General features: G+C 44.3%; 1 non-coding gene across 1 annotated transcript; it reads right to left on the bottom strand.

The window, feature by feature from the left end:
• Positions 1-16,113: 16,113 nt before the first annotated feature.
• LOC120500072 lies at positions 16,114-16,295 on the bottom strand. Its single transcript, XR_005627030.1, has one exon. It is a non-coding gene; the product is annotated as a U2 spliceosomal RNA (small nuclear RNA).
• Positions 16,296-24,773: the final 8,478 nt, after the last annotated feature.

The following is a 24,773-nucleotide window of genomic DNA, read 5'->3' as shown; positions in this document are numbered from 1 at the left end:
TTAACAGACTTTCCTCAAGACAATGGTGAGAGTTTTCTCCTCTTTCCATTAAATAGCTCTGTATCTCAGTAGCAATTATCAGAAAGGAAGTGCTGTGCAGGATAGGTGGGGCTTTGACAAACAACTGTATGATATAAATTCTAGGAGTGACAAAAATGGTCAACATATCTTCTGAACAAATATGACAGCACACTCAGCCTAAGGGTAATACCAGTAGCTGCTGGACTAGAAGGTGGGATCCAGAGCTTGGGCTGGCCCCCAAGCCTGATATGGCATCCCAAATAACAGACCTGAGAATGGGAGGATGTGTGGATATCTCCTCTCTTTACGCGCTCCCACTAAGGGAAAAGCTGTGCCTAAAGCTGATGTGTGTTTGAGTGCAAATCCCTTTTCTGCCTTTCACATTTATTCTCTTTGCCTTCTTTATTATGACTTGGGCCAGTGGCAAAACTTGGCATAGGACTGAGTACTGCTCTGAATTGCAAAGGCATACTTTCCCACCCTGCAGGTAAAGTAATGCACTCAACACCTCCACTCCTCAGTTTCAGTCTTAAAACAGAGAATAGCAGTAGTGACCCAAAGAGTTTGTGACATTGACATGCTTGACAAGTCCCAGGGGACAGAGATGATGCTGCATGAGCTCCTGTGGCACACCAAGTGAAAAAACTAGTGAGGTTTGATGTGCAAATCGTGCTGCAGCATTGAGACTATTTCCAGGAATCAAATAGTCAAACACCATACAAAACCCTTAAATCACTGGCTATCCACAGAATTAAATGGCTTTATCTGTGCTTTTTCCTAGAAAACTGATAATGCCCTTAGCACTTACGAGGAGTTACATGGGGATTTTTCCTTTATTTGAAGTCTGGTTGAGTCTACCTTAATTACCTAATTTGATCTAATTAATTGTCCAGCTCATTGACTTCCATTTAGTGGTTCTCACAACATGCTCCAAAGCCTGTGGTGCCTGGACTCCTTTGATCGTAGATAGACAGAGGATGTTACAGCCATTGGCATGAAGACACTGAACTGGGTCATTGCTTCATTAAATTAGAGCAAAGAGCTAGAACTCAAATGGGAATGTGACACACTTTTTCTAGTCCCTGTCAGCTCGTCCATTCTGCAGCTGATTCCAGATAGATGCTGATAGGCATTGTGCAGGATATTTGAATGCCTGGTATGCTGACAGAGAAGGCCCTAAGCAGAACATAAAAGGAAAAAGACACAAAACTGAGGATTTTTTAAAAAACATCTTCCTTCTCCTCCTCATAAATAATAATACCAATTAGGTTTTCATTTCTCTCTTTGTCTCTCTTTGCTTCTAGACAACATCTTGAGCAAAATCTGACCCCTTGACCCTTATTCCTGTAGTAAGATCTGACTAGTGTTCACTGATGAGACTGTGGCACCATTGTTCTTTCTAGTAAATAAAACTCCCTGGTTACATCCATACTAACACCCAGCGCAGGTCACAGCTGACTGTACAGTTAAATTTTATGCAAGGTCTCTGGAACAGCTTTGGACAGTCCCAAACAGTCCTGTAGTTGCACAAGCCAAAAAGCCTTCCTGGTGATGAGAATGGACATGACCAACCTGTTCTGTAAAGAAACAGAGATTAATAATATAGGTATAGAACCTTGCATCTCCTCTGCCCATTGGACTAGGAGGCAGACCTTAGCCATGTCTATTTTTGCTGGACAACTGTGATGCTTAAATGCCTGCCTTAGAAGATGTTCTGCTAAGATGAGCTGCAGAGGTCACAGTTTTTATGTGTTTGTTCAGTTCTCTTGCTTCATGCATATTAAGTGTATTTAGGAACTTAATTCTAAAGCTGTCAAGGGAGGAGTGAGAAAAAGCAGAACAGTATTTATTGGATCACTTTTACTTGGGGCTGATGTTCCCAGCTTCCCAAGGACACCTTGCATATCATGACTTTGCTCAAAGCATGAAGTCAAGGAGTTTGGCAGCAGGTGAGCAGTCAGTCACTCCTCTCCGCTTTACAACTGTCCCTAGTGCATCATTCCAGGAGAAACCACGGAATTCAAAGTGAGAGATTGTATCCATGGTGGATGGTAAAGGCAAGGATGCAGAAAAGATTTTCAATAAAGTTTACAAATGGCTTCCCAAATATCCTGAAATAGGTTCCTTTGGTGGTATTTCAGTTGTTTTGCCAACCAATTCCTCCTTTGCCTTGTAAAGAGTTTGAACACAGGGACAGCTACATTTATGCTTTGTAAGTGTTCTGTTCACATTTTCTATATTGTTTTGTGTCTAACCAGAGGTGAGATTTCCAAACTGCAAGTAACCCACTCTTTTGATAAATTGACTTAATCCAAAGAACTTACCTGGTGATTCCTGGGATAGCGTTTCCAAACAAAGCCGGTAAAATCTCTTTCCCAAAGCTGAATGTTGCTTCTGTAAGAGCAGCCGTCACCCCCAGGCAGCTCTAACAGGACATCAGAGCCCAGCATTCAGCCCCCACTGAACAGCAGTGCTCACTGAGCCTGGTAAGTACCAGGAGGAAAAGAGAGGCCCCTAACATCAAACAAGGGGAGCTGCAGGAGCAAGTGCAGAGGAAGCTATGAAGATGCTCCAAGGGCTGAAATAGGCTGGGAGAGCTGGGAGTGTTCAGACTGGAGAAGAGAAGGCTCCAGGGAGACCTTTGAGTCCCTGCCATGGCCTAAAAGGGCTCCAGGAGAGCTGGAGTGGGACTTTGCACAAGGGCATGGAGCGACAGGAAAAGAGGGAATGGCTTCCCACTGCCAGAGGGAGCCATTAGGTGGGATTTTGTGAAGATTAGGTGGGATATTGTGAAGAAATTCCTGACTGCAAAGGTGGTGAGGCCCTGGCATATGTTTCCCAGAGAAGCTGTGGCTGTCCCATCCCTGGAAGTGTTCAAGGCCAGCTTGGTGTCTTGGTTCAAAGACAAATTTAGGAGAAAAACTGTCTGAAATGAGTGTTTATTCACTGCAGTGAATAAAGCTGCGGCTGTGAAGATGCTTCTGAGTGAACAGAGTCACACCATGAACACCCACCTCTGGGCTCTGACTGCGGGAACCATGAGGTGGCGCAGTTATCCTGGATGTCAGATCACAGCTAGCTGTACCCTGGCTACGTGTCTTCCCAAAATACGTGTCCGCTCCCCAGCTGCATAACTACAACCACATGTTAAAGAGCTGCTGCTTCACACACGGTTTAGCTGCATCACCTAAACCCTGTTATGTTTTGCCTTCCAGGGGGTCAGTGAGGTACCGTGGGAGAAGAAAATGCAGTCAAGCATGTTGTGATCTCATGTTAGCGAGTGCGCTCCTTGCAGGGATCCCTTTCCTCTCCTTTTCTTAAATAGGGCTTAAAAAAATAAACTAACTCCAAATGCATTTTATGCTTCTCCCCCAGGAAAGCACTTCAAGGATATTGCTTGTTTTATTAGTGAGGCAGCAGGATGCAAACTAACAGATACAGACCATGTGGCAGAAGATGGTGGTGGTGGCCACCCTCCCTCTGCATGCCCCACCTCCACTAGTGGGAAGAAAAGGTTGGAGAGCTGTCTGCTGTTTGTGAGCAGCATTCTTTGCTCTCTGTCTTTGGCTCTCTTTTGGGCTTGCAAAGGTGTGAGAGGTCCAAGGCTCTGGCTGACTTCCAGGGAGGAGGAATGCACTGAATATCCTCAGGTTCCTCCTTGGTTTCAAGTGGACCTGGTTCTTTTTCTTGCTTCTTCTCCCCAGTTTTTGCAATGCTTTGCTGTGTACTCACAGACTGCCACAGAGGGGGTGCATTCCAGTGGAAAATCTGCATCTGCTCATGAACAGGGACACTGCATATGCAGAGAAGACAGCTTGAATCCTGCGTTTCACATGAGCTCTACCCTGGGATTAAAAATACTTTGGGATACAAAGATCATTTCTACCCTGGGATGCCACACTTGCTCATGCAATGGCTGCAACTCCACTCAGCCTTGAGTTTGCCTTCCTGTGGTGAAGCTGAGGCAGATGGATCCTCTCCTGCTCCTGGCAGTCAGCATGGCCATGGTGTTACAGCACAGGTGCTGTGTGCTGCCATGCAAGCACTATGTGCAAAACACACCCTACCGGGAAGCTGTGGTATTCCTTCCAAGAGCATCACAGATCTCAGGTGTGATATGATTTGAACTCACCCTCCGGCGTCACAGGCATGTTTTGCTTTGTCTATAAAGGCCCTTCCAGTACTGTTGGATGCTGATTCTTATCACCCGTACACTTGAGAGATCAAAACAGCCTTGGAAAGCACCTCCAGACTCTGCTATGAGTGCCCTGCAGCCTGCCTGCTCTGGCCACATTCCAGCACAGGAGAGGAGCTCCACACTCTCCTCTGAAAGCACCACACCAACGCCATCTCCTCTCTTGGCCACAGGTGCAGATCTCCAGAATGTGACACAGAGCACTGCCATCCCTAACAACCAGTGGGTGCAGATGCTGCCTTTGGCTCCAAGTGCCTCACGGGGAACAAGGACCACAGGGGCTGTTTGTCTGGGCATGAATGTCTCTGCTTTAGTGCTTTGCAGTTGCCTTCCAAGCTCAGTACAGCAGTCACCATATCTCATCTCAAGCAGCACCAGTTTTTTGGCAAGGGTTAGACCAGAAGAGTCCTTTCATGACACTGCTTCACTTGACAATCACTGCACTGAGGCCACCATCTAAGCCATGAACCTAGCATTCCTCTGGGCACTTCAGAACTCCAACTAAATCTGTGTGAGACCTAAATCTCTCTCCAGAGGTGCCTTCCTCCACTGATCAGGTGCCCAGAGCTCCTGAAAGAACATGCTTCAAGGTGCAGTTAATTGTATTTAATGTTTTCTTCCCCTTCCAAAATTGCTTCCCACCTTCCCTCAGCAATTCATATGATGCTGGTTCCAGGTCCAGTTTCCCAAAACCCAGCATGTCTCCCACTTGGGTGTGAGGAGAGATGGAGATATTATGCCTCCACTCCCCTGTTTCATCTCTGGCCTTGAGACAGATCAAGGGAACAAGGATGGTGGCAGCAGCTACAGCAGGAACCTGACCACCCCTGACACTGGTGTCACTGGCTGGGGTGCGCTCAACCTGCCCCCAGCACCCTTGGTGCCTGACTCAGGCACCACGTCTGCTTTTGCTATCAGCTCCTGGTTGTGAGATGAGCCCTGCAAGCCCACACATTCCTCCTTGCTTACACACCATAAGCTTTATTTGTTTTAATCAAAGGGGCCCCTGATAATTATTAACATATTTAATTATTTTTACTCTGAGTCACTCAGCTCAGGCGTGGAGTGATTACAAGGATTGCTTTACTGCACAGTCCCAGCCCTGGAGCATTTGCACCACCAAGTAATGACTCTTTGCAGACAGAGCTCCCATTGATGCTGGTCTCACACCCTGCCTTTCCTTCCAGTTTGAGCTGCTTTTTGCTTTGCTCAGAAGTGCCGGTCTTCACAGGAATAAAACTGGGCACATTCAGACAATTTTCAGGGCTAAGACTTTGCATGCTGAGGTTGCTATCTCTGAGGCAGCACTGGTAGGGAGTGATGTTCATTTGAGCTGTGCTCCAGCCCTGCACCTCAGGAGGGCTGTTAGTCCATCTGCACTCCTCAGAAACTGCATCACCCCATCCAGGACCTCCCCTCCCAGGCTTGCCAGGGACTGCATGGCCTCCCACCAGCAACGACAGCAGACTGCAATAGGTGGTCTTTGTCTGAGGAAACTCATAACTCTGCACTTCCACATGATTTATGAGATTCTCCAGCCTGGGCTGGCCCAGGAGTTGCAATCATTCCTAGCCTCAGTGGTTCACGGTGAGACTACCTGGAACTGTCTGTGTGGTTTCTTCCTTTGTTGTCCATCAGGGCTTTGGAAGGAGGTGCTGCCCCTGGAAAACACCCACCATCAGTTTGGAAGGTCTGGGCAGTTGGGATGGGGACCAAACCCATGTTTCTGGCGTACCTTCGCATTGGGATGCATCTACACCATCCTGAGTGAGCTTGGTTCCTGCTGACTCCTGAGTGACCAGGGACTTTCTCCCTTAAACACAACAGGGCACTGTGACCATGGATTTGCATTTGGACAATGCTCTCGGGCATGTAGTGTGACTCTTTGGGATGCAGGGCTGGGAGTTGGACCCTGATGAGTTGATGATCCTTGTCACTCCCTTCCAACTCAGTTTATTCTGTGATCTGGGATTCTGTGATCCCGTGGGACTGCCTTGGTCCTGAGCATTCAGGAGAATTAGCTTGGCTTGTGAACAATAATTATTTTAATTCTCTGTCCCACCAGGGATGTGAGATTGCATTAGCCAAATATGCAGGTACAAGGAAATTGTGGAGAGTCTCAAGGATGCACAGAGGAGGCCTTGGCAGAGCTGGGAATGGAGCAAACAACTGCAGACTCATATAGAAGATGCTGGCCCTTGCTGAAATACAGCACTTCTTTTGTCTTGGCTGATTTTACTGCAGACTCCAGGAAACAGAGCTGGTGTCCTGGCATGTAAAGGCTTGTACCTATCAAAGTCTGTTTCTAATCTTGATCAGGAATTTGCATGGGCGGTCATCATCCCAAAGTCCTTGTATTTTTGGTGTCATCTTATTTCTCTAAAATTTTTGTGTGTGTATGGAAGCAGTCCCCAAAAGCCACATGGCCACAAGCTGCACATGAGACCCTGTAAACACGAGGTGCAGGGGAGGGGGCAGAACATGTGCTTGGAGCTGATTTCAGCTCCTGCACCTTAAGTACATCCTGGCCCCTGCGATGGCCATGTAACACTTCTGGGGTTATTTTCATCCAGACGGGCTGCCTGAGCTAATTCCAAGCTTCCAGGAGAGACTGTTCTGGCAAAATTAAATGAAAGACCATGAGTAGTGGCTCTTAATGCTGCTGCTGCTGCTGAGACTTGTACCAACACTGCATCCTCCACCCACCACTGCTCTCCATCCCCTCCACAAACAGCCAGACAAAGCTCCTTTATTGCACAGCCAGAGCAGGGAGGGGGAAAAAACCCAGAGCAATTAAAGCCCAGACTATAATAAGGCAGAGAAAAACACAAAAATCAGTGCCTGCAATCCCAGCAGTGCTAAACCTATCTGCTGACTTCCCTTCCGAAAGCAATCTTGACCCCATCCGCGTGGGAAAGCGCCTGCATTTGTAACCACCTCGCAAAACAAGGTATTTGTCTGAGCACTTGATTGCAGAGCTTGGCACTCAATTCATTCCCTTCTACAAAATACCAAAGCCAAGATGCTTCAGGTAACAGGGTAACAGTCAGGCCAAGAAGTCTGGGAGTTTCACTTCCTACAAGTAAGTTTTGGCACAGTAGCTACCTCACACACAATTAATTACTTCAGCACCAGATTATAGCTGCGGGCTCCAATAGAAGTGATAATAGGAACCAATTAAATCTATATTTACTTTGTAAGCATATTTTCCTTTGGTAAGTCTTTGCTTTAATTTGACAGATTAGACTCCAGCATTTTGTTTTTATTAAGAGATACAACCCTAAAACCACAGGATGAAATCCAAACCTGTAAAGCTAAGAAATCCTTCCCTTTCATGTTCAAAACCATGTATGACATGCAGTTAAAAAAAACCAAACCAGAATGTATGCACATACCTGGATTAATAAAAGCATACCATGAAATAATGTGGTAAAGTGCCAGCATGTCTTGCTGGAAGTATTATGAGCATGAGCTGGCTGGAGCTGGGGTTGACACAATGTTCACACAGAGCTTGAAACTGAGATGGACTTTGGTGTCACAGCTCACAAAGCAGCTTGCATGGGAGAGAGCCCTGGTTTAACATCATCTGCTGTCAGGGAATTGGCTCGCTAAGTGCAGCTGCTTCAAATGGGATGGTCCCAGTTTATCCCATTATATTTTGGCATAAATCATAAATGGTTAAATACTTTTGCGTTCCAGTAACACGGTCTGCTTTTTTTTTCACGCAGTTTGGGTGTTTCTACAGCACATACATCTAGGAGCAGCTGAAGGCCTTTGTGTCTTTTGCGAGCTCCACACACAGTGACTCAGAAGCGAAAGATTTATAAACCATTGCATTACCATATCCACATCTCAGGGAACAACCCTAATAAAGCACAGCGCCAGCCAGCTAAACAGCGACCTGCCATAGACAGAAAAAGCCATTATGAAATAAACAGGGCAGGAAAGCTTTCTCCTTTTTAATGCCCTTATTAAAAAGAATCAGCTCAGGTGCGGAGAAACCGATGGGTCGTGCCCACACCGCCGCTGCTCCCAGGAGTGGCACAGAGGAGGAGGGTGATGCAGCTTTGTCTGCTGGTCTGCAGGCAGAGCTGGGGCTTCCGTCCTCACGGGAGATTAGGAGATTCCGCCTTTTCGGTCTAACATTCCAGGTCCTCTTTCTAGTTAAGACCTTTTCATAAGTAAAAGGATCTTAGCAGATACTGGATTAAGTTCCTCATCTTTAGACATCACTTAGGTCTCTTAATTCCATGTTGGTCGTTGTTTTTAGGGGTTTTTTCCTGGAACATTGCAAAATCTGGTGAAATGCATTCTCATCTGCATACTAGCTCTGATGTCACTCCCCCGCTGCTACCCGCGGGGTCTGGTGTCACTCTCTGGCAAGCATCAGGGGGGACAATGGCTAATTACCAACCATTAACAGGACAGCACAAGGATGATTCTCTGGCATATCCTAGTGAGACAATAACATCAGGCTGTCACAACGTGGTGGATAGGTTCCTGCTTTCTTTGCCCATGCTCACTCAACAGAATACTTGGGAAGATAGAGATAAAATGATACAATCATAGACTGTCCTCAGTTGGAAGGAACCCACAAGGATCATTGTGTCCACCTCCTGGCCCTGAACAAGACACCCAAGAATCACAACACATGCATTTGTTTGTTGCTGACCTGTTGCCGGTCAGCAACATTGTTTGCTCCCCTCCAGTGCAAAAACCCCTCAAACAACCCCCCAAACTAAGGAGAAAAAACCCTTGTTAAGTGAAGGACATGCTGCATCTTTGCAGTCTAGACTTCCCCTCACCTATTTGAACTGATTTATCTTTCTGACTCATAGTTTTTCCTCGGCTCAGCTTGCTTTCTGGTGGTGGCTGTGATGAAGAAGCTCCTGGGAATTCTCTCTCTGACATTAGCTGCTACATTCCCATCCACAGGGCCGGGCTGTAGATGGGGTCAGATGCTGAAAGCCAGAGCTGGGCCCTGGGCAAAGGCACCAATACAGATCTGTGTATCCCGTGATCCATCTGCTGGTGACCTGTGATGGAGGAAGCTGTTGTGGGTGGTCAGTGTCCTGAATCTGGAGGAAGGCTCCAATATGTGGTTCCTCATCCACAGTGAGGTGGATGCTGCTTTTTTGCTGCTTTATCACCACACCCCAAGAGCCACTGTTATATTTGGCTTATTCTTCCACCAGATGTAGGTTTTCTGTTTTAAAGCAGAACTTAAAAATGAAAACCATGCAAGGAGTGATTTACAGTCTGTGTTATCACTGTTCCAGGAAGTGAGGGCCTGAGGAGCTGAACTTAGTCTCCACAAATACTCCACTTCTGCTTTTCGCCTTCCATGAACTCCATCAGACTGATTGTGCATAGCCTCTGTGCACTCTTTTCTACTGCAGTTGAATTTGTACATCCTTTAGGGCAGGAGATCTAGCCAGGCTGTGCCAGAAGAACTCCAGAAGGGAAACTGTATGAGCCACCATTGCTCAGACATGCTCAGCAAGCCATGAGAATATCACATTATCATACCTGTGCCCTCAGCCCTTCTCCATCATTATTGGAAACCTCTTGTGAGCCCTGAATGAGCTTCTTCCTCTGTCTCCCGCTGAAAACTAGTTTCTGACTTAATAATTTTAGAAGAGGAGATATGCTTATCGAAACACATGAACACTCTAACACTGTCAGATGTCCCCACCAGACAGAGAAATTAAACTCCTGGGTTGTTTAAATTCTTGTCTCTTCACCCCTCACCCTTTTCCCTCACGTGCACTGACTGCATCAATAAAAGTCTACTTTGTAAGTTGTCCAAGCTGTTATTATGTCAACATATTCTGAAAGGCCCTTCAGAAAAGCGAAAAGTCACAACAAGTTTCAAAAGCTTGGAAAAAACCAAATCTCATGGTAGATCTTCACCTGCTTCACTTACCAAGGAAAGGGCAAGAGGAGGCTCAGAAAGGGTGGAAGTTTGTCCTCAGGAGAAAAGAGCCAGAGGCAACAGAGCCTTGTAGTCTATCAGAAGTCCAAGGCTGGAACCCAAAAGCAGACACATTTCATTTCAAAAAGAGCTTTAACAGTGGGAATGATTAGGTGTTGAAGCAAAATACCAATGAAAGTAGTAGAGTGTTCCTCCTCAGATACTTTCAAATTGTGAGCAGATGCCTGCTGGAACACTGGTTTCAGCCAAGCACAAGTTATTGCCTTCCTTATTGGAGTATGCAATTTTATAGTCCATATTATATGGAGCTCAGACTAGATGAGCTTATGGCCCACTATGACTTTAAAATCTAAGAAATAGGTAGTTCTGGATCAAAAGGAGCCAGGTTTCCTCTGGATTTGTATTTTGAGGCTGACTAAGTCTGCTGCCTAAGAAGACACAAAATCCGCTTGAAGGCTTTCTCATTTTATAGCTGTGCTTTTAAAAAAGCAGACTCTATTTTCAGGTTGTGTTTGTCTGGCTTCAGATGTGGTTATGGGTCTGCCTCTCTGCTTGACTGACTAGAAAGCCTTTGCTCTCAGGAGGATACCAGAAAAAACCTTTTTGGCCTCTAATCTCCTGCAGGAGTGGTTGAGCTTGGCCAACAGAGTCAGATGCTGTTGCAGTGGGAGTGGACAGACACAAGCACACACATTCTCACAGTCTGACAGAGAGAAGTTTGCAGTAGCTTCCTTCCTCCAGACTAAAAACAGAGAGTGATAAAAGTTAGCATTAAAGGAAAAATTTTCTCTTCAGATGGAGGCTGATATGTTTGAATACATTCTTTGTCAAAGCAGTTGCCTCTGATAGCAATCAGATGACCCTGAAGATCTTGTCTGTTAGGGTTATATACTAAATATTCATGTTAGCCTGACTTCATTTGTTTCTGGCTTTGTGAAATACGAGACCCAATCAGTGCAGAAATCTGGTCTCTACTCAGTTTTCATGAGAGGTTGGCAGCTCACCCCCTTTAAATAAAAGCTAAAGTGAAATTCATTGTCCACATCATCTAACCCAGTTAGGATTCAATTAAGAGCATTTCTGGGCTGTATTTTAGGAGTAAAATCTGTCAAGATTTTACCTTGCTTTAAACCCTTCCTGTCTCCGAGTCATGCTGTGTGGAAAGGCTTCACCCTTTGAAGGAATCCATCTCCCGTATCTTTTGCCCCACACCCTCCCCAGACACGAGGGTGAGCTGATTTTTGTTAGGTAGCAGTAACAACTTCTCAGGATGCCAAGTTCAAAGCTTCTAACCTACTGCCAGTGTGAAGCCCAAGAGTGAGGTCAGGACTAATCTCAGACTTCTGACCTTCCAGTCACATCCACCATTACTAGATCAGAGAGCAAAACTGGAAGAGCTTATTTTGAAAGGTTTTAGATTTCAGGTGAGGTCAACAAAAGATTTGCCCAGATGGAAGAAATCAAGAGGATAATATGGCACATATTAGAGGAGATGAAAGGCATCGTGTAAAACAATCTCCTCCTTAGCCTAGAAAGGAAAGTCTAACTACCAGGGTAATCTTTCAGTAATGGCAACTAAGCCCAAACCATCAGAAAATGTAGCAGAAACCAGGCACTGCCCTGGAAAAAGCAATGCAAGCTTAGAAATTCAGAGTGACATTGCTGGGATTTATAAAGTCTTCCAAATAGAGTATGCTCCAATCTCTTAAACTGGTGGGATTTAGGTGTCTTTGACAGTCCCATGAGGTGTCTTTTTGCATTTTAAGCAGTGTGGATATCTTGGTAACCCCACTGTGGGATCCTGATTTGCACATTTTGAAAAATTTTGAAAAATAAGGGTCATGTGGAAATGAGAAATATTTGGGCTCTTCACCCAGAAGAACCACACAGAAAGATATTTATGCAGCATCCAGCACCTTTTTCCCTCACTTTGGTGGAGCAGCCTCCAGATAGGAGGTGTGATGCCTCTTGCATGAAATTACCAGCAAGGCGTATCACAAGTAAAACTCCTACACTAATCAAGGCATTCTCCTGGATTGATGAGCTCACCATGTCTCAGGCAGACAACCACTGGACTTCTAAATGAGCAAGATAAACAGCATATTCTCAATTGCAATCCAAAGAACCTTCAATCCACTGTAGAAATAAGACTATAAATTATAGTGGAAACGAGTTTTAGCCAGAAATGTGCTGTATCCAAAAATGATAGAATTTAAGATTTAAGTTGGAATATAGACAGAGTGAGGAATGGTTTACCATTGGGAGCAGCTTGAAGTCCTGAATCATCAGGGAACAGATGGACATTCCATTGAGACATTGCTCTCAGAAAGAGCATCTTGCCAAAGAAATGAACACAAATCTTTGGGGACAATTCATTCTTTATATAACCCAAACGTGTTTGTTTTTTTGTTTTTTGGGGTTTTTTTTTGCCTTACAACCTGTTACATTTCTCTGCATTTCACTCCGAATGCATGGGGACCCATTTGCTGCAGGCTGTTTTGTCTGGTTGTTCTTTTTAGAGCTTTTCCCAGTGGTGGCACACAGTCATCTTTCTTTCAGATGTGGTATTAGCTACAAAAAAGGCACATAGTTAGATGTGGCAAATTCTAGTATATTACCTGAATCTATTTCTTAGGAGGAAATTATGTCCTTTATGTATATGGAGGGCGAGATATGGACAGTTCCATTTCTGTGGCACCCTGTTGCATTCAAATTCACATCACTATTATATAACAGCAAGTGGTCTTTAGTCTCCCCCTGTTGCCAAGTTGTTTTTTGCCAAAATGCTGTCTGCCTTTGAAATAGCATTCATAATGTTAGGAAAATGAATCCACAAACATCAGAGGTTTATGTCCAAAAAGGAGACAGAGGAGCCCTTTTACTTTATTTGAATAAAGGGAGAGGGTATGGGGCATTTCCCCTGGGGTGTCTCAGTTTTTTGGAGGACGCAGCCTCCTTTTTATCCTAATTTCTTGGGCACATTTTCCTCTCTCTTTCCCTATTGGCTGAAGTACTTGAGAAGTACAGACTTCCCAATATGCCTGATCCCAAAGACTTCCCTCTAATGTATAACCCCCCCTTTTAATTTTTAATTCTTGTGGAATTTAGGGGTTTTCCCCATTGTTAGTTTCATCTTTCAATGTCCAATTTCATTTATCAGCAAACCTGAAGTTTATTTGTAAAAGCAAATATCTTTTTCCATTCATCAATCAGTGGAATCCTTCCCATTGTTTCTTTTATCTCCCAGTGCTAGTTTTATCTACCAACAGACCCACAGCTTGTTTGTAAAGACAAATCTGCCATTCCTCTCAATAACATTTTCATGAGATAAATGAGAGAAAAGTCCTATTACAATTAGTACAAGGACATATTCTAATGAAAATCCTTGTGCAGAGGAAAAGCAGTGGATGATGTTCCCACAAAGCTATGACTGAAATCTTCACTTGTCCTTCTTCTTTCCCCAGTTCTTTGATCATTAAAGCCATTTCCAATATTAATAATTTATTTATAATTTTTTGTCCATTTTTGCTCAGATGAAAAAGAAGAGATACAATCTCCTCCATTACAAATCTGTATTTCTGGATTGATTTTCCTCAGAAAATAATTTGAGCTCTTTTTAGAAAGGCAAGCAGAAAGGGATTTAGTTTTCTGCACTGAGAAAAGAAATGTGAAGTACTGAGTTGTTATGAGTAAGCCTAATTTGATTTAAGCAGAACAGATTTAAGAGTGGAAATTAGGATCTGGCATCTTGTTTCTTCCTGAGATATAATGTAAGATGGAAATGATAAATATTAAAAAAGATCTGATATGATACAACAGAAATGCTGACAAAATTATTCTTTAGTCATGCTGCTTGTTATTATACATGGATTTAATATCACAGGAAAAAACCCTCCTACTTATTTTACTAATTTTTCAACCTCCAGAAAATGAACCTGTTGTTATTCAACCAGTTTCTGTTCATGGGAAACCTTGAGCACTTCAATCAATTTCCTTCAAGCACCAGTTTTTAAATCTGCAAAAAATACGTTTCTCTATGTCAGAGCAAAGAGCTTGACTTAAGAAAGATCACCTCCCCGGCTCTGAAAATATAATTTTGGGGATTTAATTTTTTTTTTTTTTAATCTTGGACAATGTTTAAAATTGATCACCTCCCCGGCTCTGAAAATATAATTTTGGGGATTTAATTTTTTTTTTAAATCTTGGACAATGTTTAAAATGAAAGTGCTTTGAGCAATATTATTAACAGAATCACTACAGAGATAGCAGAGTGGGAAGGGCTGGGGGAGCTGTGTGCAATACTGCATGGTGTTAGTGTCTGCCTAGCTCCAGTGATGACTGGCACAATTACTCATCCCACAGCAATATGTTTGGCACCAGAACAAGGAATTCACGCTTCTGTAACTAAATGCACTGGCGAGCAGCAGAGGCATTGGGAAGGCTCATCTGAGTGATTTTTGCTTGGCTTCACTTTGGCACCCATCTCCAGCTCCCGCTGAGCCCATATTAAATGGTGCAAAAAAATCAAACTGTTTCATACCGATTTCAAAGGAGGTGAGTTTTCACAGCTCCCTGGTCATTTCTAACAAGCTGTGTCTACAGCAAGTCCCTTCTGGGTCTGGCACAGCTACTGTCAGCTCTTCTACCAAAAACTAGTAGCCTGTGACTGACGATGTATAAAATGAAATATTACTTTTCTTTTTTCTTGGTTTTCCTTGCTTGATACAAAGCCCACTGTAGGTCCCTTTGTTCTTCACATGAGTGGAGATTAATACTTTTCATAATGAAAGACAGGCTTGAACGACATCCCTCTGAGATGAGCAAAGGTGACTGCAGAGGTGGCTGCAGGAGTGCTGGGCAGGTGGTCTGGTTTTTTTTTCTCCTTGCTATTTGCTTTTATATTACAAAGGACAAATTTGGGACTGTGCCTGGCAAATCTCAGCCAGGCCGAAATCAGTGTTTTCTCCTACTGAATATCAGATTGCCTCTGCTGAGGATCAGCATTCAGCACTGCCACAAGGCATTTCACAGCACATTAATTAATCTGGAGATCCAACCAATACACGTCAGGATCCTGACAACACTGCAGTGCCATGCTTTGGGCCATCTCACCCTGAATGCAGCCTGACTTCATGCCAACACACCAAGAAGCCAGACTTCCCGCAGTACTGATGGGTAATGCAGGACCTGGTAGAGCCTGTTGTGACCAAGACAGCTCCTTGTGGAACCTCAGAAGGCCTTCTGTAAGTGTGGCCTGCAGTTCCTGCCAGCTTTCTTCCTGTTGCCTGGTTGGCCTTAGCTGCTGCCCAAGGGGAAAGAATCCAGCACCAGCTTGTCAGTGAGCAGCTAAAGGTGTTTTCTGTATTTGCCATGCATGTGCATTACTTGGGGTCACAGAATGCTGTGGGTTGGATGAGGCTTTAGAGTCCACGTGATTCCATCCCCCCTGCCATAGGGAGCCAGGTTACTCCAAGCCTTGTCCAACCTGGCCTTCAACACTTATGGGAATGGGGCAGCCACAGCTTCCTGGGCAACCTGTGCCAGGGCCTCACCACCCTCACAGGGAAGAATTTCTTCCTAACATTTAATCCAAATTTACTTTTCTAGTTTAAAACCATTTCCTCTTTTCCCATGACTATATGGTCATATAAAAAAGCTGCTCTCTCTCTGTTACAAGCCCCCTTTGGTCACTGGAAGCTCTGAGTTCTCCCTGAAGCCTTCTCTTCTCCAGGCTGAACACCCCCAGCTCTCCCAGCCTGTCTGCAGAGCAGAGGGGCTCCAGCTCTTGGAGCATCTCTGTGTCCCTGCTCTGGATTTGCTCCAACACGTCCATGTCATTCTTATGTTGGAGACCCCAGAGCTGGATGCAGAACTCCAGCTAGGGTCTCATGAGGGCAGAGTAAAGAGAAAAATTCACCTTCTTTGACCTTCTGACCCACCTCAGTTTGGTGCAACTCAAACCTACCAGTGCACCATTCTCAGAGTCACTGCAATACTGGAGCAATCCATGAAGCAGAGAGAGCAAGCTCCAGGTCCAACTTCCATGCCCCAAAGTCTGTTTAATATAAAATCCTCTCACCAAGGACATATCAGATATCAAACTTTTAAGATCAGATACTACACTTGGCCAACACCAGCAGCAAATCTGTCCTTTGTTTTTGCATGGTTCCTTCAAAAGAATAGATGCATGTAGATGATCCAGCTGGTGACAAAACTTACCATTGTCTTGTTATTTCTTAGCCTGGAGTTTGTGAAAGGAAAAAGCTACAGTAAAGCCACTTCAGTTCTCCTTCTGCTCATCTTTGGGACTTTTCATAAAATGTCAAGCTCCATCCCTTGCTGGGATGGGACCAGTTCATGGGGACTTTTGGATGCAACCCAAGCAGCGTTTTGGCCTTTCTTGTCCCAGACTAAGATGCTTCCATGACAGCAACATCAGCTGCCTGAAACCAACCCCCCACCTCCAACAACCAGCACCACAAACGGAAGCAAGTCCCTGGTGCCAACAACATTTGAAGACTCCATCAGAACGGTACTAAGTTTTGATAAAGTACTGCATTGTCAGCTGCGAGGCACATGTCATCACTTAAGGTTTGTAGTAGAGTAATTGAGATCCAAGCTTAGAGGCAGATCTTTCACTTTCTCTATGTCAATGACCTTGAGAAATGTGACGTTTTTAACAGCAGGTAGCAGCTACTAGAGATTTTTCTGTTAACGCGGAAAATAAAAAAGGTACAGGAGGAGTGAAATTATTGTTCTGAAATGGGCTGCCTCCACTCACATGCTGGCTGATTGCACACATCCATATTCTGCAGTGCCAACTCCTTCTCCTCATACAGTTGTATTTTTGGCTTTGTTCCCCCGTGTAAATCAGCCAGAGTCTCCACAGTGATGGTGTCAGATGTCAGCCTGGTGCTTGGTTTCAGCCCAGCTCCTCAAAGTTTGCCATAAATAAAGACATAGAGAGGCAGCAGGTGGGTGTCATTTCTTCCCCAGACCCTTGGCCGCTACCTGGGACTCTTGTGAGAAAGTCTTCAAATAGTGTTGGAAAAACCCTCCATATAACTACAATAATTCAAATAAGTCACTAGCCTGGAAAATATCAGAAGACACACAATCAAGATAGCAATGCTCAAAGGTAACCTAAAGCACAAATTAAATGCATTACAGTTTTTGTGTTTTGGTTGGTTTGTTCTGTGCCAGTTTGGGATTGGATGGAAGGCTTATTCCATAGGGGAAACCCAGAGTATGACTCAAATCTGGGAAATCAGAAGGCATATGATGAGTTTCTCTTTCTGCTCTCTCTTCTTCACAATGTTTTTTTCACTAAGAAATAAAAGAGCCAGAGGAACAACACCTCTTTCCTTCTCCATGAAACTATCGTGCTTTCCATTTCCCATCAGTGATAAACTCTCTTTTTTTCCCCATAGAAAATGAGAAGAGAAAGAACAATTGAATAGAAGCAAACAAAAAAGGAGCAGATTTTCTTTTTCCATTGAAAAGATGTTTTTAATCCCCTCCCAAAAGGTCTGATAACTATTTTACCACCCTCTTTGCAATTAACTCATTTTTTTCTTCGAGTTAATCAACATTCTTTGTTCAAATCTGAGCATTTCCTAGCAGGGTATAACCACCAGATAATTTTGTTGCTCCTGTTCCAAACCTGCAGAAGACCTGGTATGATGGAAATCTTACCTGCTAATCAGTAGCAGATTAGTGTGTAAGGAAAGTCATCCCCACCACAAGCCTCGCCTGTCAGGAGCTGCCCTTACAGCAGAGCTGGGTGTGAAGATTTCTGTCCTGCTTTGTGCCCCAAATGGGGTAGCAGATGTGGAGAACCTCTGTGGCTCATCACCACGGAGATGTGCCTGTGAGGTTATCTGACTGCTCTGTCTGGGTTTGGAAAGACAGGTGTCTGCTAAGGAAGGCAGAGGCCTCCCCCGAAATGGAAAATGTAAACCACCCCCCCACCGGTGTCTGCTAAGGAAGGCAGGAGCTTCTCATGAAATGGAAAATGTAAACCACCCCCCCACCTCCGAATTGCTACAAATTTTAAATTAAGGGGCTCTCAGGAAAAAAAAAAAAAAATGGAAGCAGGAATAACAGTTCTTTAATACGGAAGAAAATAAAATGATAAAATAAGCAAAAAATGTAAACCACCCCCCCACCTCCGAATTGCTACAAATTTTAAATTAAGGGGCTCTCAGGCAAAAAATGATGGAAGCAGGAATAATAGGGAAGAAAATAAAATGATAAAATAAAGCAGTAAACTAAACCAACACTGACAGAGTCAGAATACAACCTGATATCCTGTTGGTCAAGGTGTTGGTAGCAGTTCAGTTGGAATTGTGGCTGCAGTTCTCCTGGAGTGTCAGGTTCTGCTGGAGCAGGGATCCTGTAGAATGGGTATAGTCTTCCTCTGAAGATCCAGGGGAAGAGAGCAGCTCTTCCTCTGGGAAATCCAGTGGAGAAAAGCCATGCTGGTTGGTATACCAGAATCTTCACATTATATCAGGGTAGCAATTCTTGGCTCTCCCCTCTGGGCGGAGCATCTCACAATGGGATGCTGTAGTTCTTATCAGTCATGCAATGACACTCAATAACCTGTTATCAGCAGATGTCTCCCGGTTGTGGAAAAGATAAGGAAAACTGCACACTGAACAGAACACAACTGCCATACAGATGGCAAATAGAATACAATTTGCTTGACAATCCAGGACAGTGTCATACTTATGGTCTCTGCTCCATCACCCTGTCCATCCTTTCCATGGTTTGGAAGAAGACATGTGCCTTCTTCTGTGCATGGAGCACCAATAGTGTTGTAGCCTTTCTTCACCCAGGATCATCATTCACCAGTACCTCCATGTACCCAGCAGTCCATCAGTAATCCCCTGACTGCTCCTGGGGACAGCCACCAGGGATGTGCTGCAGGGAAAGGGAACAATGCTGTTTCCATAGAATCAGCAAATGGTTTGGGTGCAAAGCGATCTTCAAGAGCATCTTGTTCTAACCCCCCTGCAATTGGCAGGGACACCTTTCACTATCTACCCCCCTGCCATGGGCAGGGACACTATCCTGCATTGCTCCAAGCCACATCCAACCTCACCTTGAACACTCCCAGGAATGGGACTGCCACAGCTTATCTGGGAAACTTGTGCCAGAGCCTCACCACCCTCACAGGTAGGAATTTCCTCACAATATCCCACCTAACCTTGCTCTCTGGCAGTGGGAAGCCATTCCCCCTTGTTCTGTCACTCCAGACCTTTGTCCAAAGTCTCTCTCCAGCTGTTATGGAGCCCCTTTAGGCGCTGACAGGGGCTCCAAGGTCTGCCTGGAGCCTTCTGTTCCTCAGGCTGAGCAGCCCCAGCTCTCCCAGTGTTTTAGTGTCATCCCAGTGTCTCTACAGGTAAGGGAAGGCTGCTCGTGACAGCGATCACCAGCAGCCTTTTCTGACCCACCAGAAAGTGGATTGGAGATTCATGTCCCACCAAACAACACTGTGATCCTGTGGCCATTTTTGGATACAGATATACAGGCTGATAATCTTTAATTTGAGCCACAGGCCTGACACACACATCACAGCATCCTGCAGACGGTAATTTATTTGAAGGAGGGGAGAAGGATGTTGTGGAGCAAGTGATGGGTCAGAAGATGACAGTTGCCTGGCATCCACAGGCAAAGCTGGGTGCAGGGAAGTTAAAGAGGCTAAACTCATTCCCTAGCAGTAGTTGAGGAATAGGAGAACTGAATAGCCATAAGAGGAAGGCTTTGTCAGCCACAGGTTTGTACTGTTAACTCTTCTGCAGTTGAACATTCTGGTGATATATATGGTTGACACAGATGTAAAAGTTCTTGGTTAAACCCACTTAACTCCCCTCTCTCTTTCAGCCTTTTCTTTGTTGTACTTCAAGAATTTTTTGCCTTGTTCTATTATTCAGCCAGCTTCAGTTGTGGATACATTTTCTCTGTTTCTTGTCACAAATATGTCCCTGTTTAAATGTCAAGACTGACTATTCAGGAGATTATCAGCCTCAGGAAAAAATCAGCACAGTACAATAATATGCCATGACCCTGACACACTCTCACCATGGCAATGCATGTTTATGCAGATAACAAGAGCATCAGGAAATAAAATAACTAGCTTTTATGATACAAAGAAAAACAGAGATTCTGAAGGGAAGTGAATCTTTAGTCTCCAATATAAATCTGATGTAAAACTCCAACTGCCTTTTTTACTTTTTTATTTTTAATGTGTCATGTTTTTTCTCTGAGAAAATCCTTCCTGAGGTGGAAGGATTTCTGAACAGAGAGACCAAAATTAAAATACTTGAGCTTTTCTTTGAGAAGTGAAAAACTCAGAACAGTTGGGTAGAAACAAATAAAGAAGAGTAGATTTTCTTTTTCTATTGAAAAGACATTTTAATTCCCCCAAAATGTCTGATGAGGCAATATTTGTCCATGTCTGCTCTGGGAGTTTAAGTCAATATTTGGTGGAAGTTAGAAAGAGATTCCTGCTATTGACCCACATTTGCTTATTCTGGTTTTTTTTTTTTGCCATTTTCCCGACACATTTGTTCTTTGTCAGACTCTGAGACAGGACATGGGATTGCTCAAGGCTCTGCTCCATTCCTGGCAGCCCCTCTCACTTTAGCTCAGTTTGCATGGCACAGTCAGGAGGTCAAAGCATGCTCCTGCTCTGGGGTAGGGTGTAAAATGTGGAGGAGGGCTCTGGATGTGCCCAGCTGAGAGCAGAGCTCAGTCCACACAGCTCTTGGGTGGAGGGTAAAGTGTTGTGCCCACTTCAAAGCACCTGGCTGGACCTGATGGCTGGACTGGGCACTGAATTGCCCATCTGCATCCTCCCAGGTCCGCAAACCTCATGTCAAGACAATAATTTATAAACATTTGCCAGGAAGAAGTTCAACATTTCCAATGTTCTCATCCATGGATTATTTCTTTCATCTTCCATATCTTTTGTCATCATTCTCTTCCATCCTGTTCATGCTCAGAGGCTCCAGAACACAGGCACGAGTACAACTATAAGAGTTGGAAAAGAAGAATTTTGCTAGTCCTTGTGCAGAGGACAGGCTTGAGACATCTGCCTGAAAATCTTTTGAGGAAAATATCCACCACCTATGCCCTTGTTTAATACTCTTCATCTGGATACAATAACGTCCTAACTCTTTCTCAAAAAACAAGAAAGCATTCAGCAGTTCGCAGAAAGTCAAAACTAATTTATCTGTGAGGAAATAATATGTCTTACATGTATGACCAGTTTACATACCAGAGTTTGTGTGCCCATTGGACTGTGCTTCGGTGTGGACTGCAGCTCTTTCCTGTTGCACAGGAATATGTGAATATGGATTGACACATATTAAAACAGCCTGGAGCTGGTTTATTTCCTCTGACCAGACCAAGATAAAGCCCTGCTTCAAGCATCCCCATGCCCTGTGGTAGTGAAATACACAGTTTAACCTGGTGACCTAGAGAAGACCTTAGATTTTGCGATCTTGATAGAAAACAGTTTGATCTGGCATGAGTAGGGGCAGCACAAAAGTCAGGGAGCTCCTCAGGTTGGGAACAAATATCAGTGTAAGCACATGATGAGCCCCTCTTCCCTCTCTGGCTGCATTCAATACAACTCAGTGTCATCCAAATCCAACCAAGTGCCCTCTTTGGTACAACCACTGTAAATCTTTGTTTGATGTAGGCTGTGAGGCTCTGGAATATTTCAGAATACCCAAATGATCTTTCTGGTGCCTCTCAGCATCACCCATATAAAGCAAGTCTTGTCCTCTTTCAGATTTCAAAGAAGGAGGATGAGCCCTATTGGCAAAGGTAGTGGACTGAGACAGAAATTAGGGAAAGTAGAAATGAAGATGTGTATGAAGAAAGATATTTGGGAGTTTAGGTGAAGGGGGTCAGCCAGAGCACCTCATATGAGGATGCACCTTTGGAGGATGTCCAATTTGGTAAACTATCTGGAACCTCCTTCACTGTTGTCTTAAAGTGTGCCTTGAGTCTGGCTTCAGTGACTGCTCTTGGGATAACATTTAGGATTTGCTCATGGGATGACTGACACTGGGATGTGATGGGCTGGTAGTGCACACCTGATCCTACAGCAGAGTCACACTCAGAGGACTGAGGAAATGCTTAGTGGGGCAATGCCTGGCACAGAAAGAAGCAGGAGCAGAGGTAGGAAGAGAAAGGAACCCATGCCATATCTGCTGCACATCAGGCAGATTTTTTAGTTGGCGAGTATCTCAAAAGCTTCACTTTCTTCAATTTCCTCATAAAAAAGAGGATTGCAGCATATATTTATGCAATAGATTTTCACAACTCACATTACAAAACTCTGGGGTGAGCTGGTTATCAAGATTATCTCCTCACATATTGTTTTTCACATTTGGCTTTCCTGTCTCTTCAGCTTTGGGGATAGCTAAGGAAATTCCCACTACAAGTCAATGCATGAGGTGTAATACCCTTCCTGCTGCTGTTGTGGGTCTCATATATGCACCATCAACACTTACCCCAGAAAAAAAAAAAGACCGAAAAAGACACAGAAAGATTTTAATGAGGATTATAAAATGAGGGGCACCTCACCATCCCAAAAAGCAAGGGATTACTGTGACCCACTTGTCTGTGGAGAGACCAACAAGTTGTGAAGTGCTTTAAAGGACACTCTTCTCAGTCAGCTTCAACACAAGGTCCAAACCTTCAGCCAGGGTAAATGTATGTGACTCCATGGCATGAGAGGCATTGGGAGCTATAAAGCACCTGGGGTCTAGGCTCAAGTCTCAAGTCTCCCAGGAGTGAGAACTGGAAAAGACCTGGGAGAGTTTTGATCCATTCGTCTTGCTGAGGCAGAATTGCTACTCACAGTGTATTTTCTGTTGGTCTTATTTGAAAAGCAAGGGGTTGTTCCCCAAGGTGCTTTTGGGGGATTCTTTACAGCTTGTCTTGTCAAAGCTTTTGAAATAGATGAACGCAGTAAAGGCAATGACTGGGAAACCAATCAAGGTCTTTATGTATGGAAGCATGAAATTGGATCCACCATGAATGATCCTTTCAGAGACCAAATCCCATTGCCTCCCCATATCCATGCTGGGTTTGAAACTAGCAATTTTCTTTAATTTTTTTTGTGCATGGTCCAACTGTCCCATGTCTCCTTCTGTTTCTTCTGTTACAGCTTGGTATTGAGTGCTCCAAGGCCCAGGCTGCAGAAGGAAAGACAGACTTTATTGGTTTTTAAGCATTATAAAGACAAATGTGGCCATGAACATGGTTCCACTCAGCACTGCTTACCCTTCTGAGTGGATGCAATGGTGACCATGAAAAGGCTCTGCAGTCAGCGAGGATTTGAAAAGACTCTGGGTTTGGCTCCATCATATTAATCAATAGCTAGTTTTGGCCTCCTGTATCCTCCCTGACTGCAAAACATCCCAAAGGGGTTTCTTCTCATGCACAAATGTCACTTTGTTCATCAGTCAAAAGCAACTTTCTGTTGTACACAGCACAGCAAAGAAAATCTGGACAGGAGACCAAAATAAGAAATAAAGAACCGGACAGCAAGAATGGGAGGAGGCGAAATGTATCTCCCCCTGGAAATACTCAGAAGGACCAGTCTGAGGCCGACTTTTCAAAGAGCCACGTGAGCTGGCAGTCTGCATTGGGGCTGCTTTTCAAAGGTTAAAATGAAAGTTTTGAAGCCATCAGAAGACAAGCCTTGAGTTTGTGCCAAAATAGTGGCGGAAAATTGTGGCATAATTGTTACTAAAATACCCTGATTTTTAATTTTTTTAAAACTAAGTTGGATCATTTGGAGAAGCAGACGCATTTTTAGGTACTTGCCAGCTTTTGAAAGGCATGACACAATTCTTTGCAATCTGGTTTTCTTTCAAAGGCTTGCATGGGAAAGTTATAAACGAAAGTGTAATTCCAGATCAATGAGTTTCTGCTGCTCTTGTGAATATATTACTTTGTGTGTCCTCTACTCATGTGGATATATGACTTTTTTATGTTGGTTTGGATCCAGTTTCTGCTGAAGTAGTGTGAGTGTGTCTGAAACGATCTTTTGGGGGCAGAAGACCTGAGGATAAAAGCCCTTCCTGCAGGAACAGCAAACAGTTATGCTGGTGATCGAATGTACAGCACATGGGTACACTCAGTTTTGGGATCTCTACTCCATCACTAAGTGCTGCCCTGTTGATGTGATTCAAAACTGAAGCCTTGGCTGCTGCCAGGGGCCACAGCAGGGTCCTGATGAAATCCAAAATTGGGCAATGGAAATTTTGGAAGCTGCAAAATTTTGTTCCTATAGACCCAGCTGAGCCTGGGCCCAAGCTGATGGAGCTAGGACTGCATCCCACGGGAGCAGCCATGGCTTTCTAAGCCCCAGTGTGCAGGTACATGCAGGCGATGTACCAAATCACCCCCTGCACCACGAATGTGCCAGACTGTTCAAATCTGTGGTTGGTGTCCCACCAGCAGCAAATAACAGCTCATCGGGGTGACACATCAGCCTGATCAGGGTCTCTTGCACATTAATGATTTCTGTAGAAATTTCAAAATTTCTATCCCATCACCTTGCACAGTCTCTGTTCACCCAGTTCCTCTTTGCTG

Source organism: Passer montanus, unplaced genomic scaffold (assembly GCF_014805655.1).
Source record: "Passer montanus isolate IOZ18808 unplaced genomic scaffold, ASM1480565v1 scaffold175, whole genome shotgun sequence".
In the NCBI taxonomy this organism is placed as follows: Eukaryota; Metazoa; Chordata; class Aves; order Passeriformes; family Passeridae; genus Passer; species Passer montanus.
Note: the sequence above shows the minus strand (reverse complement) of the source record. Positions and strands in the feature narration are given on the sequence as shown.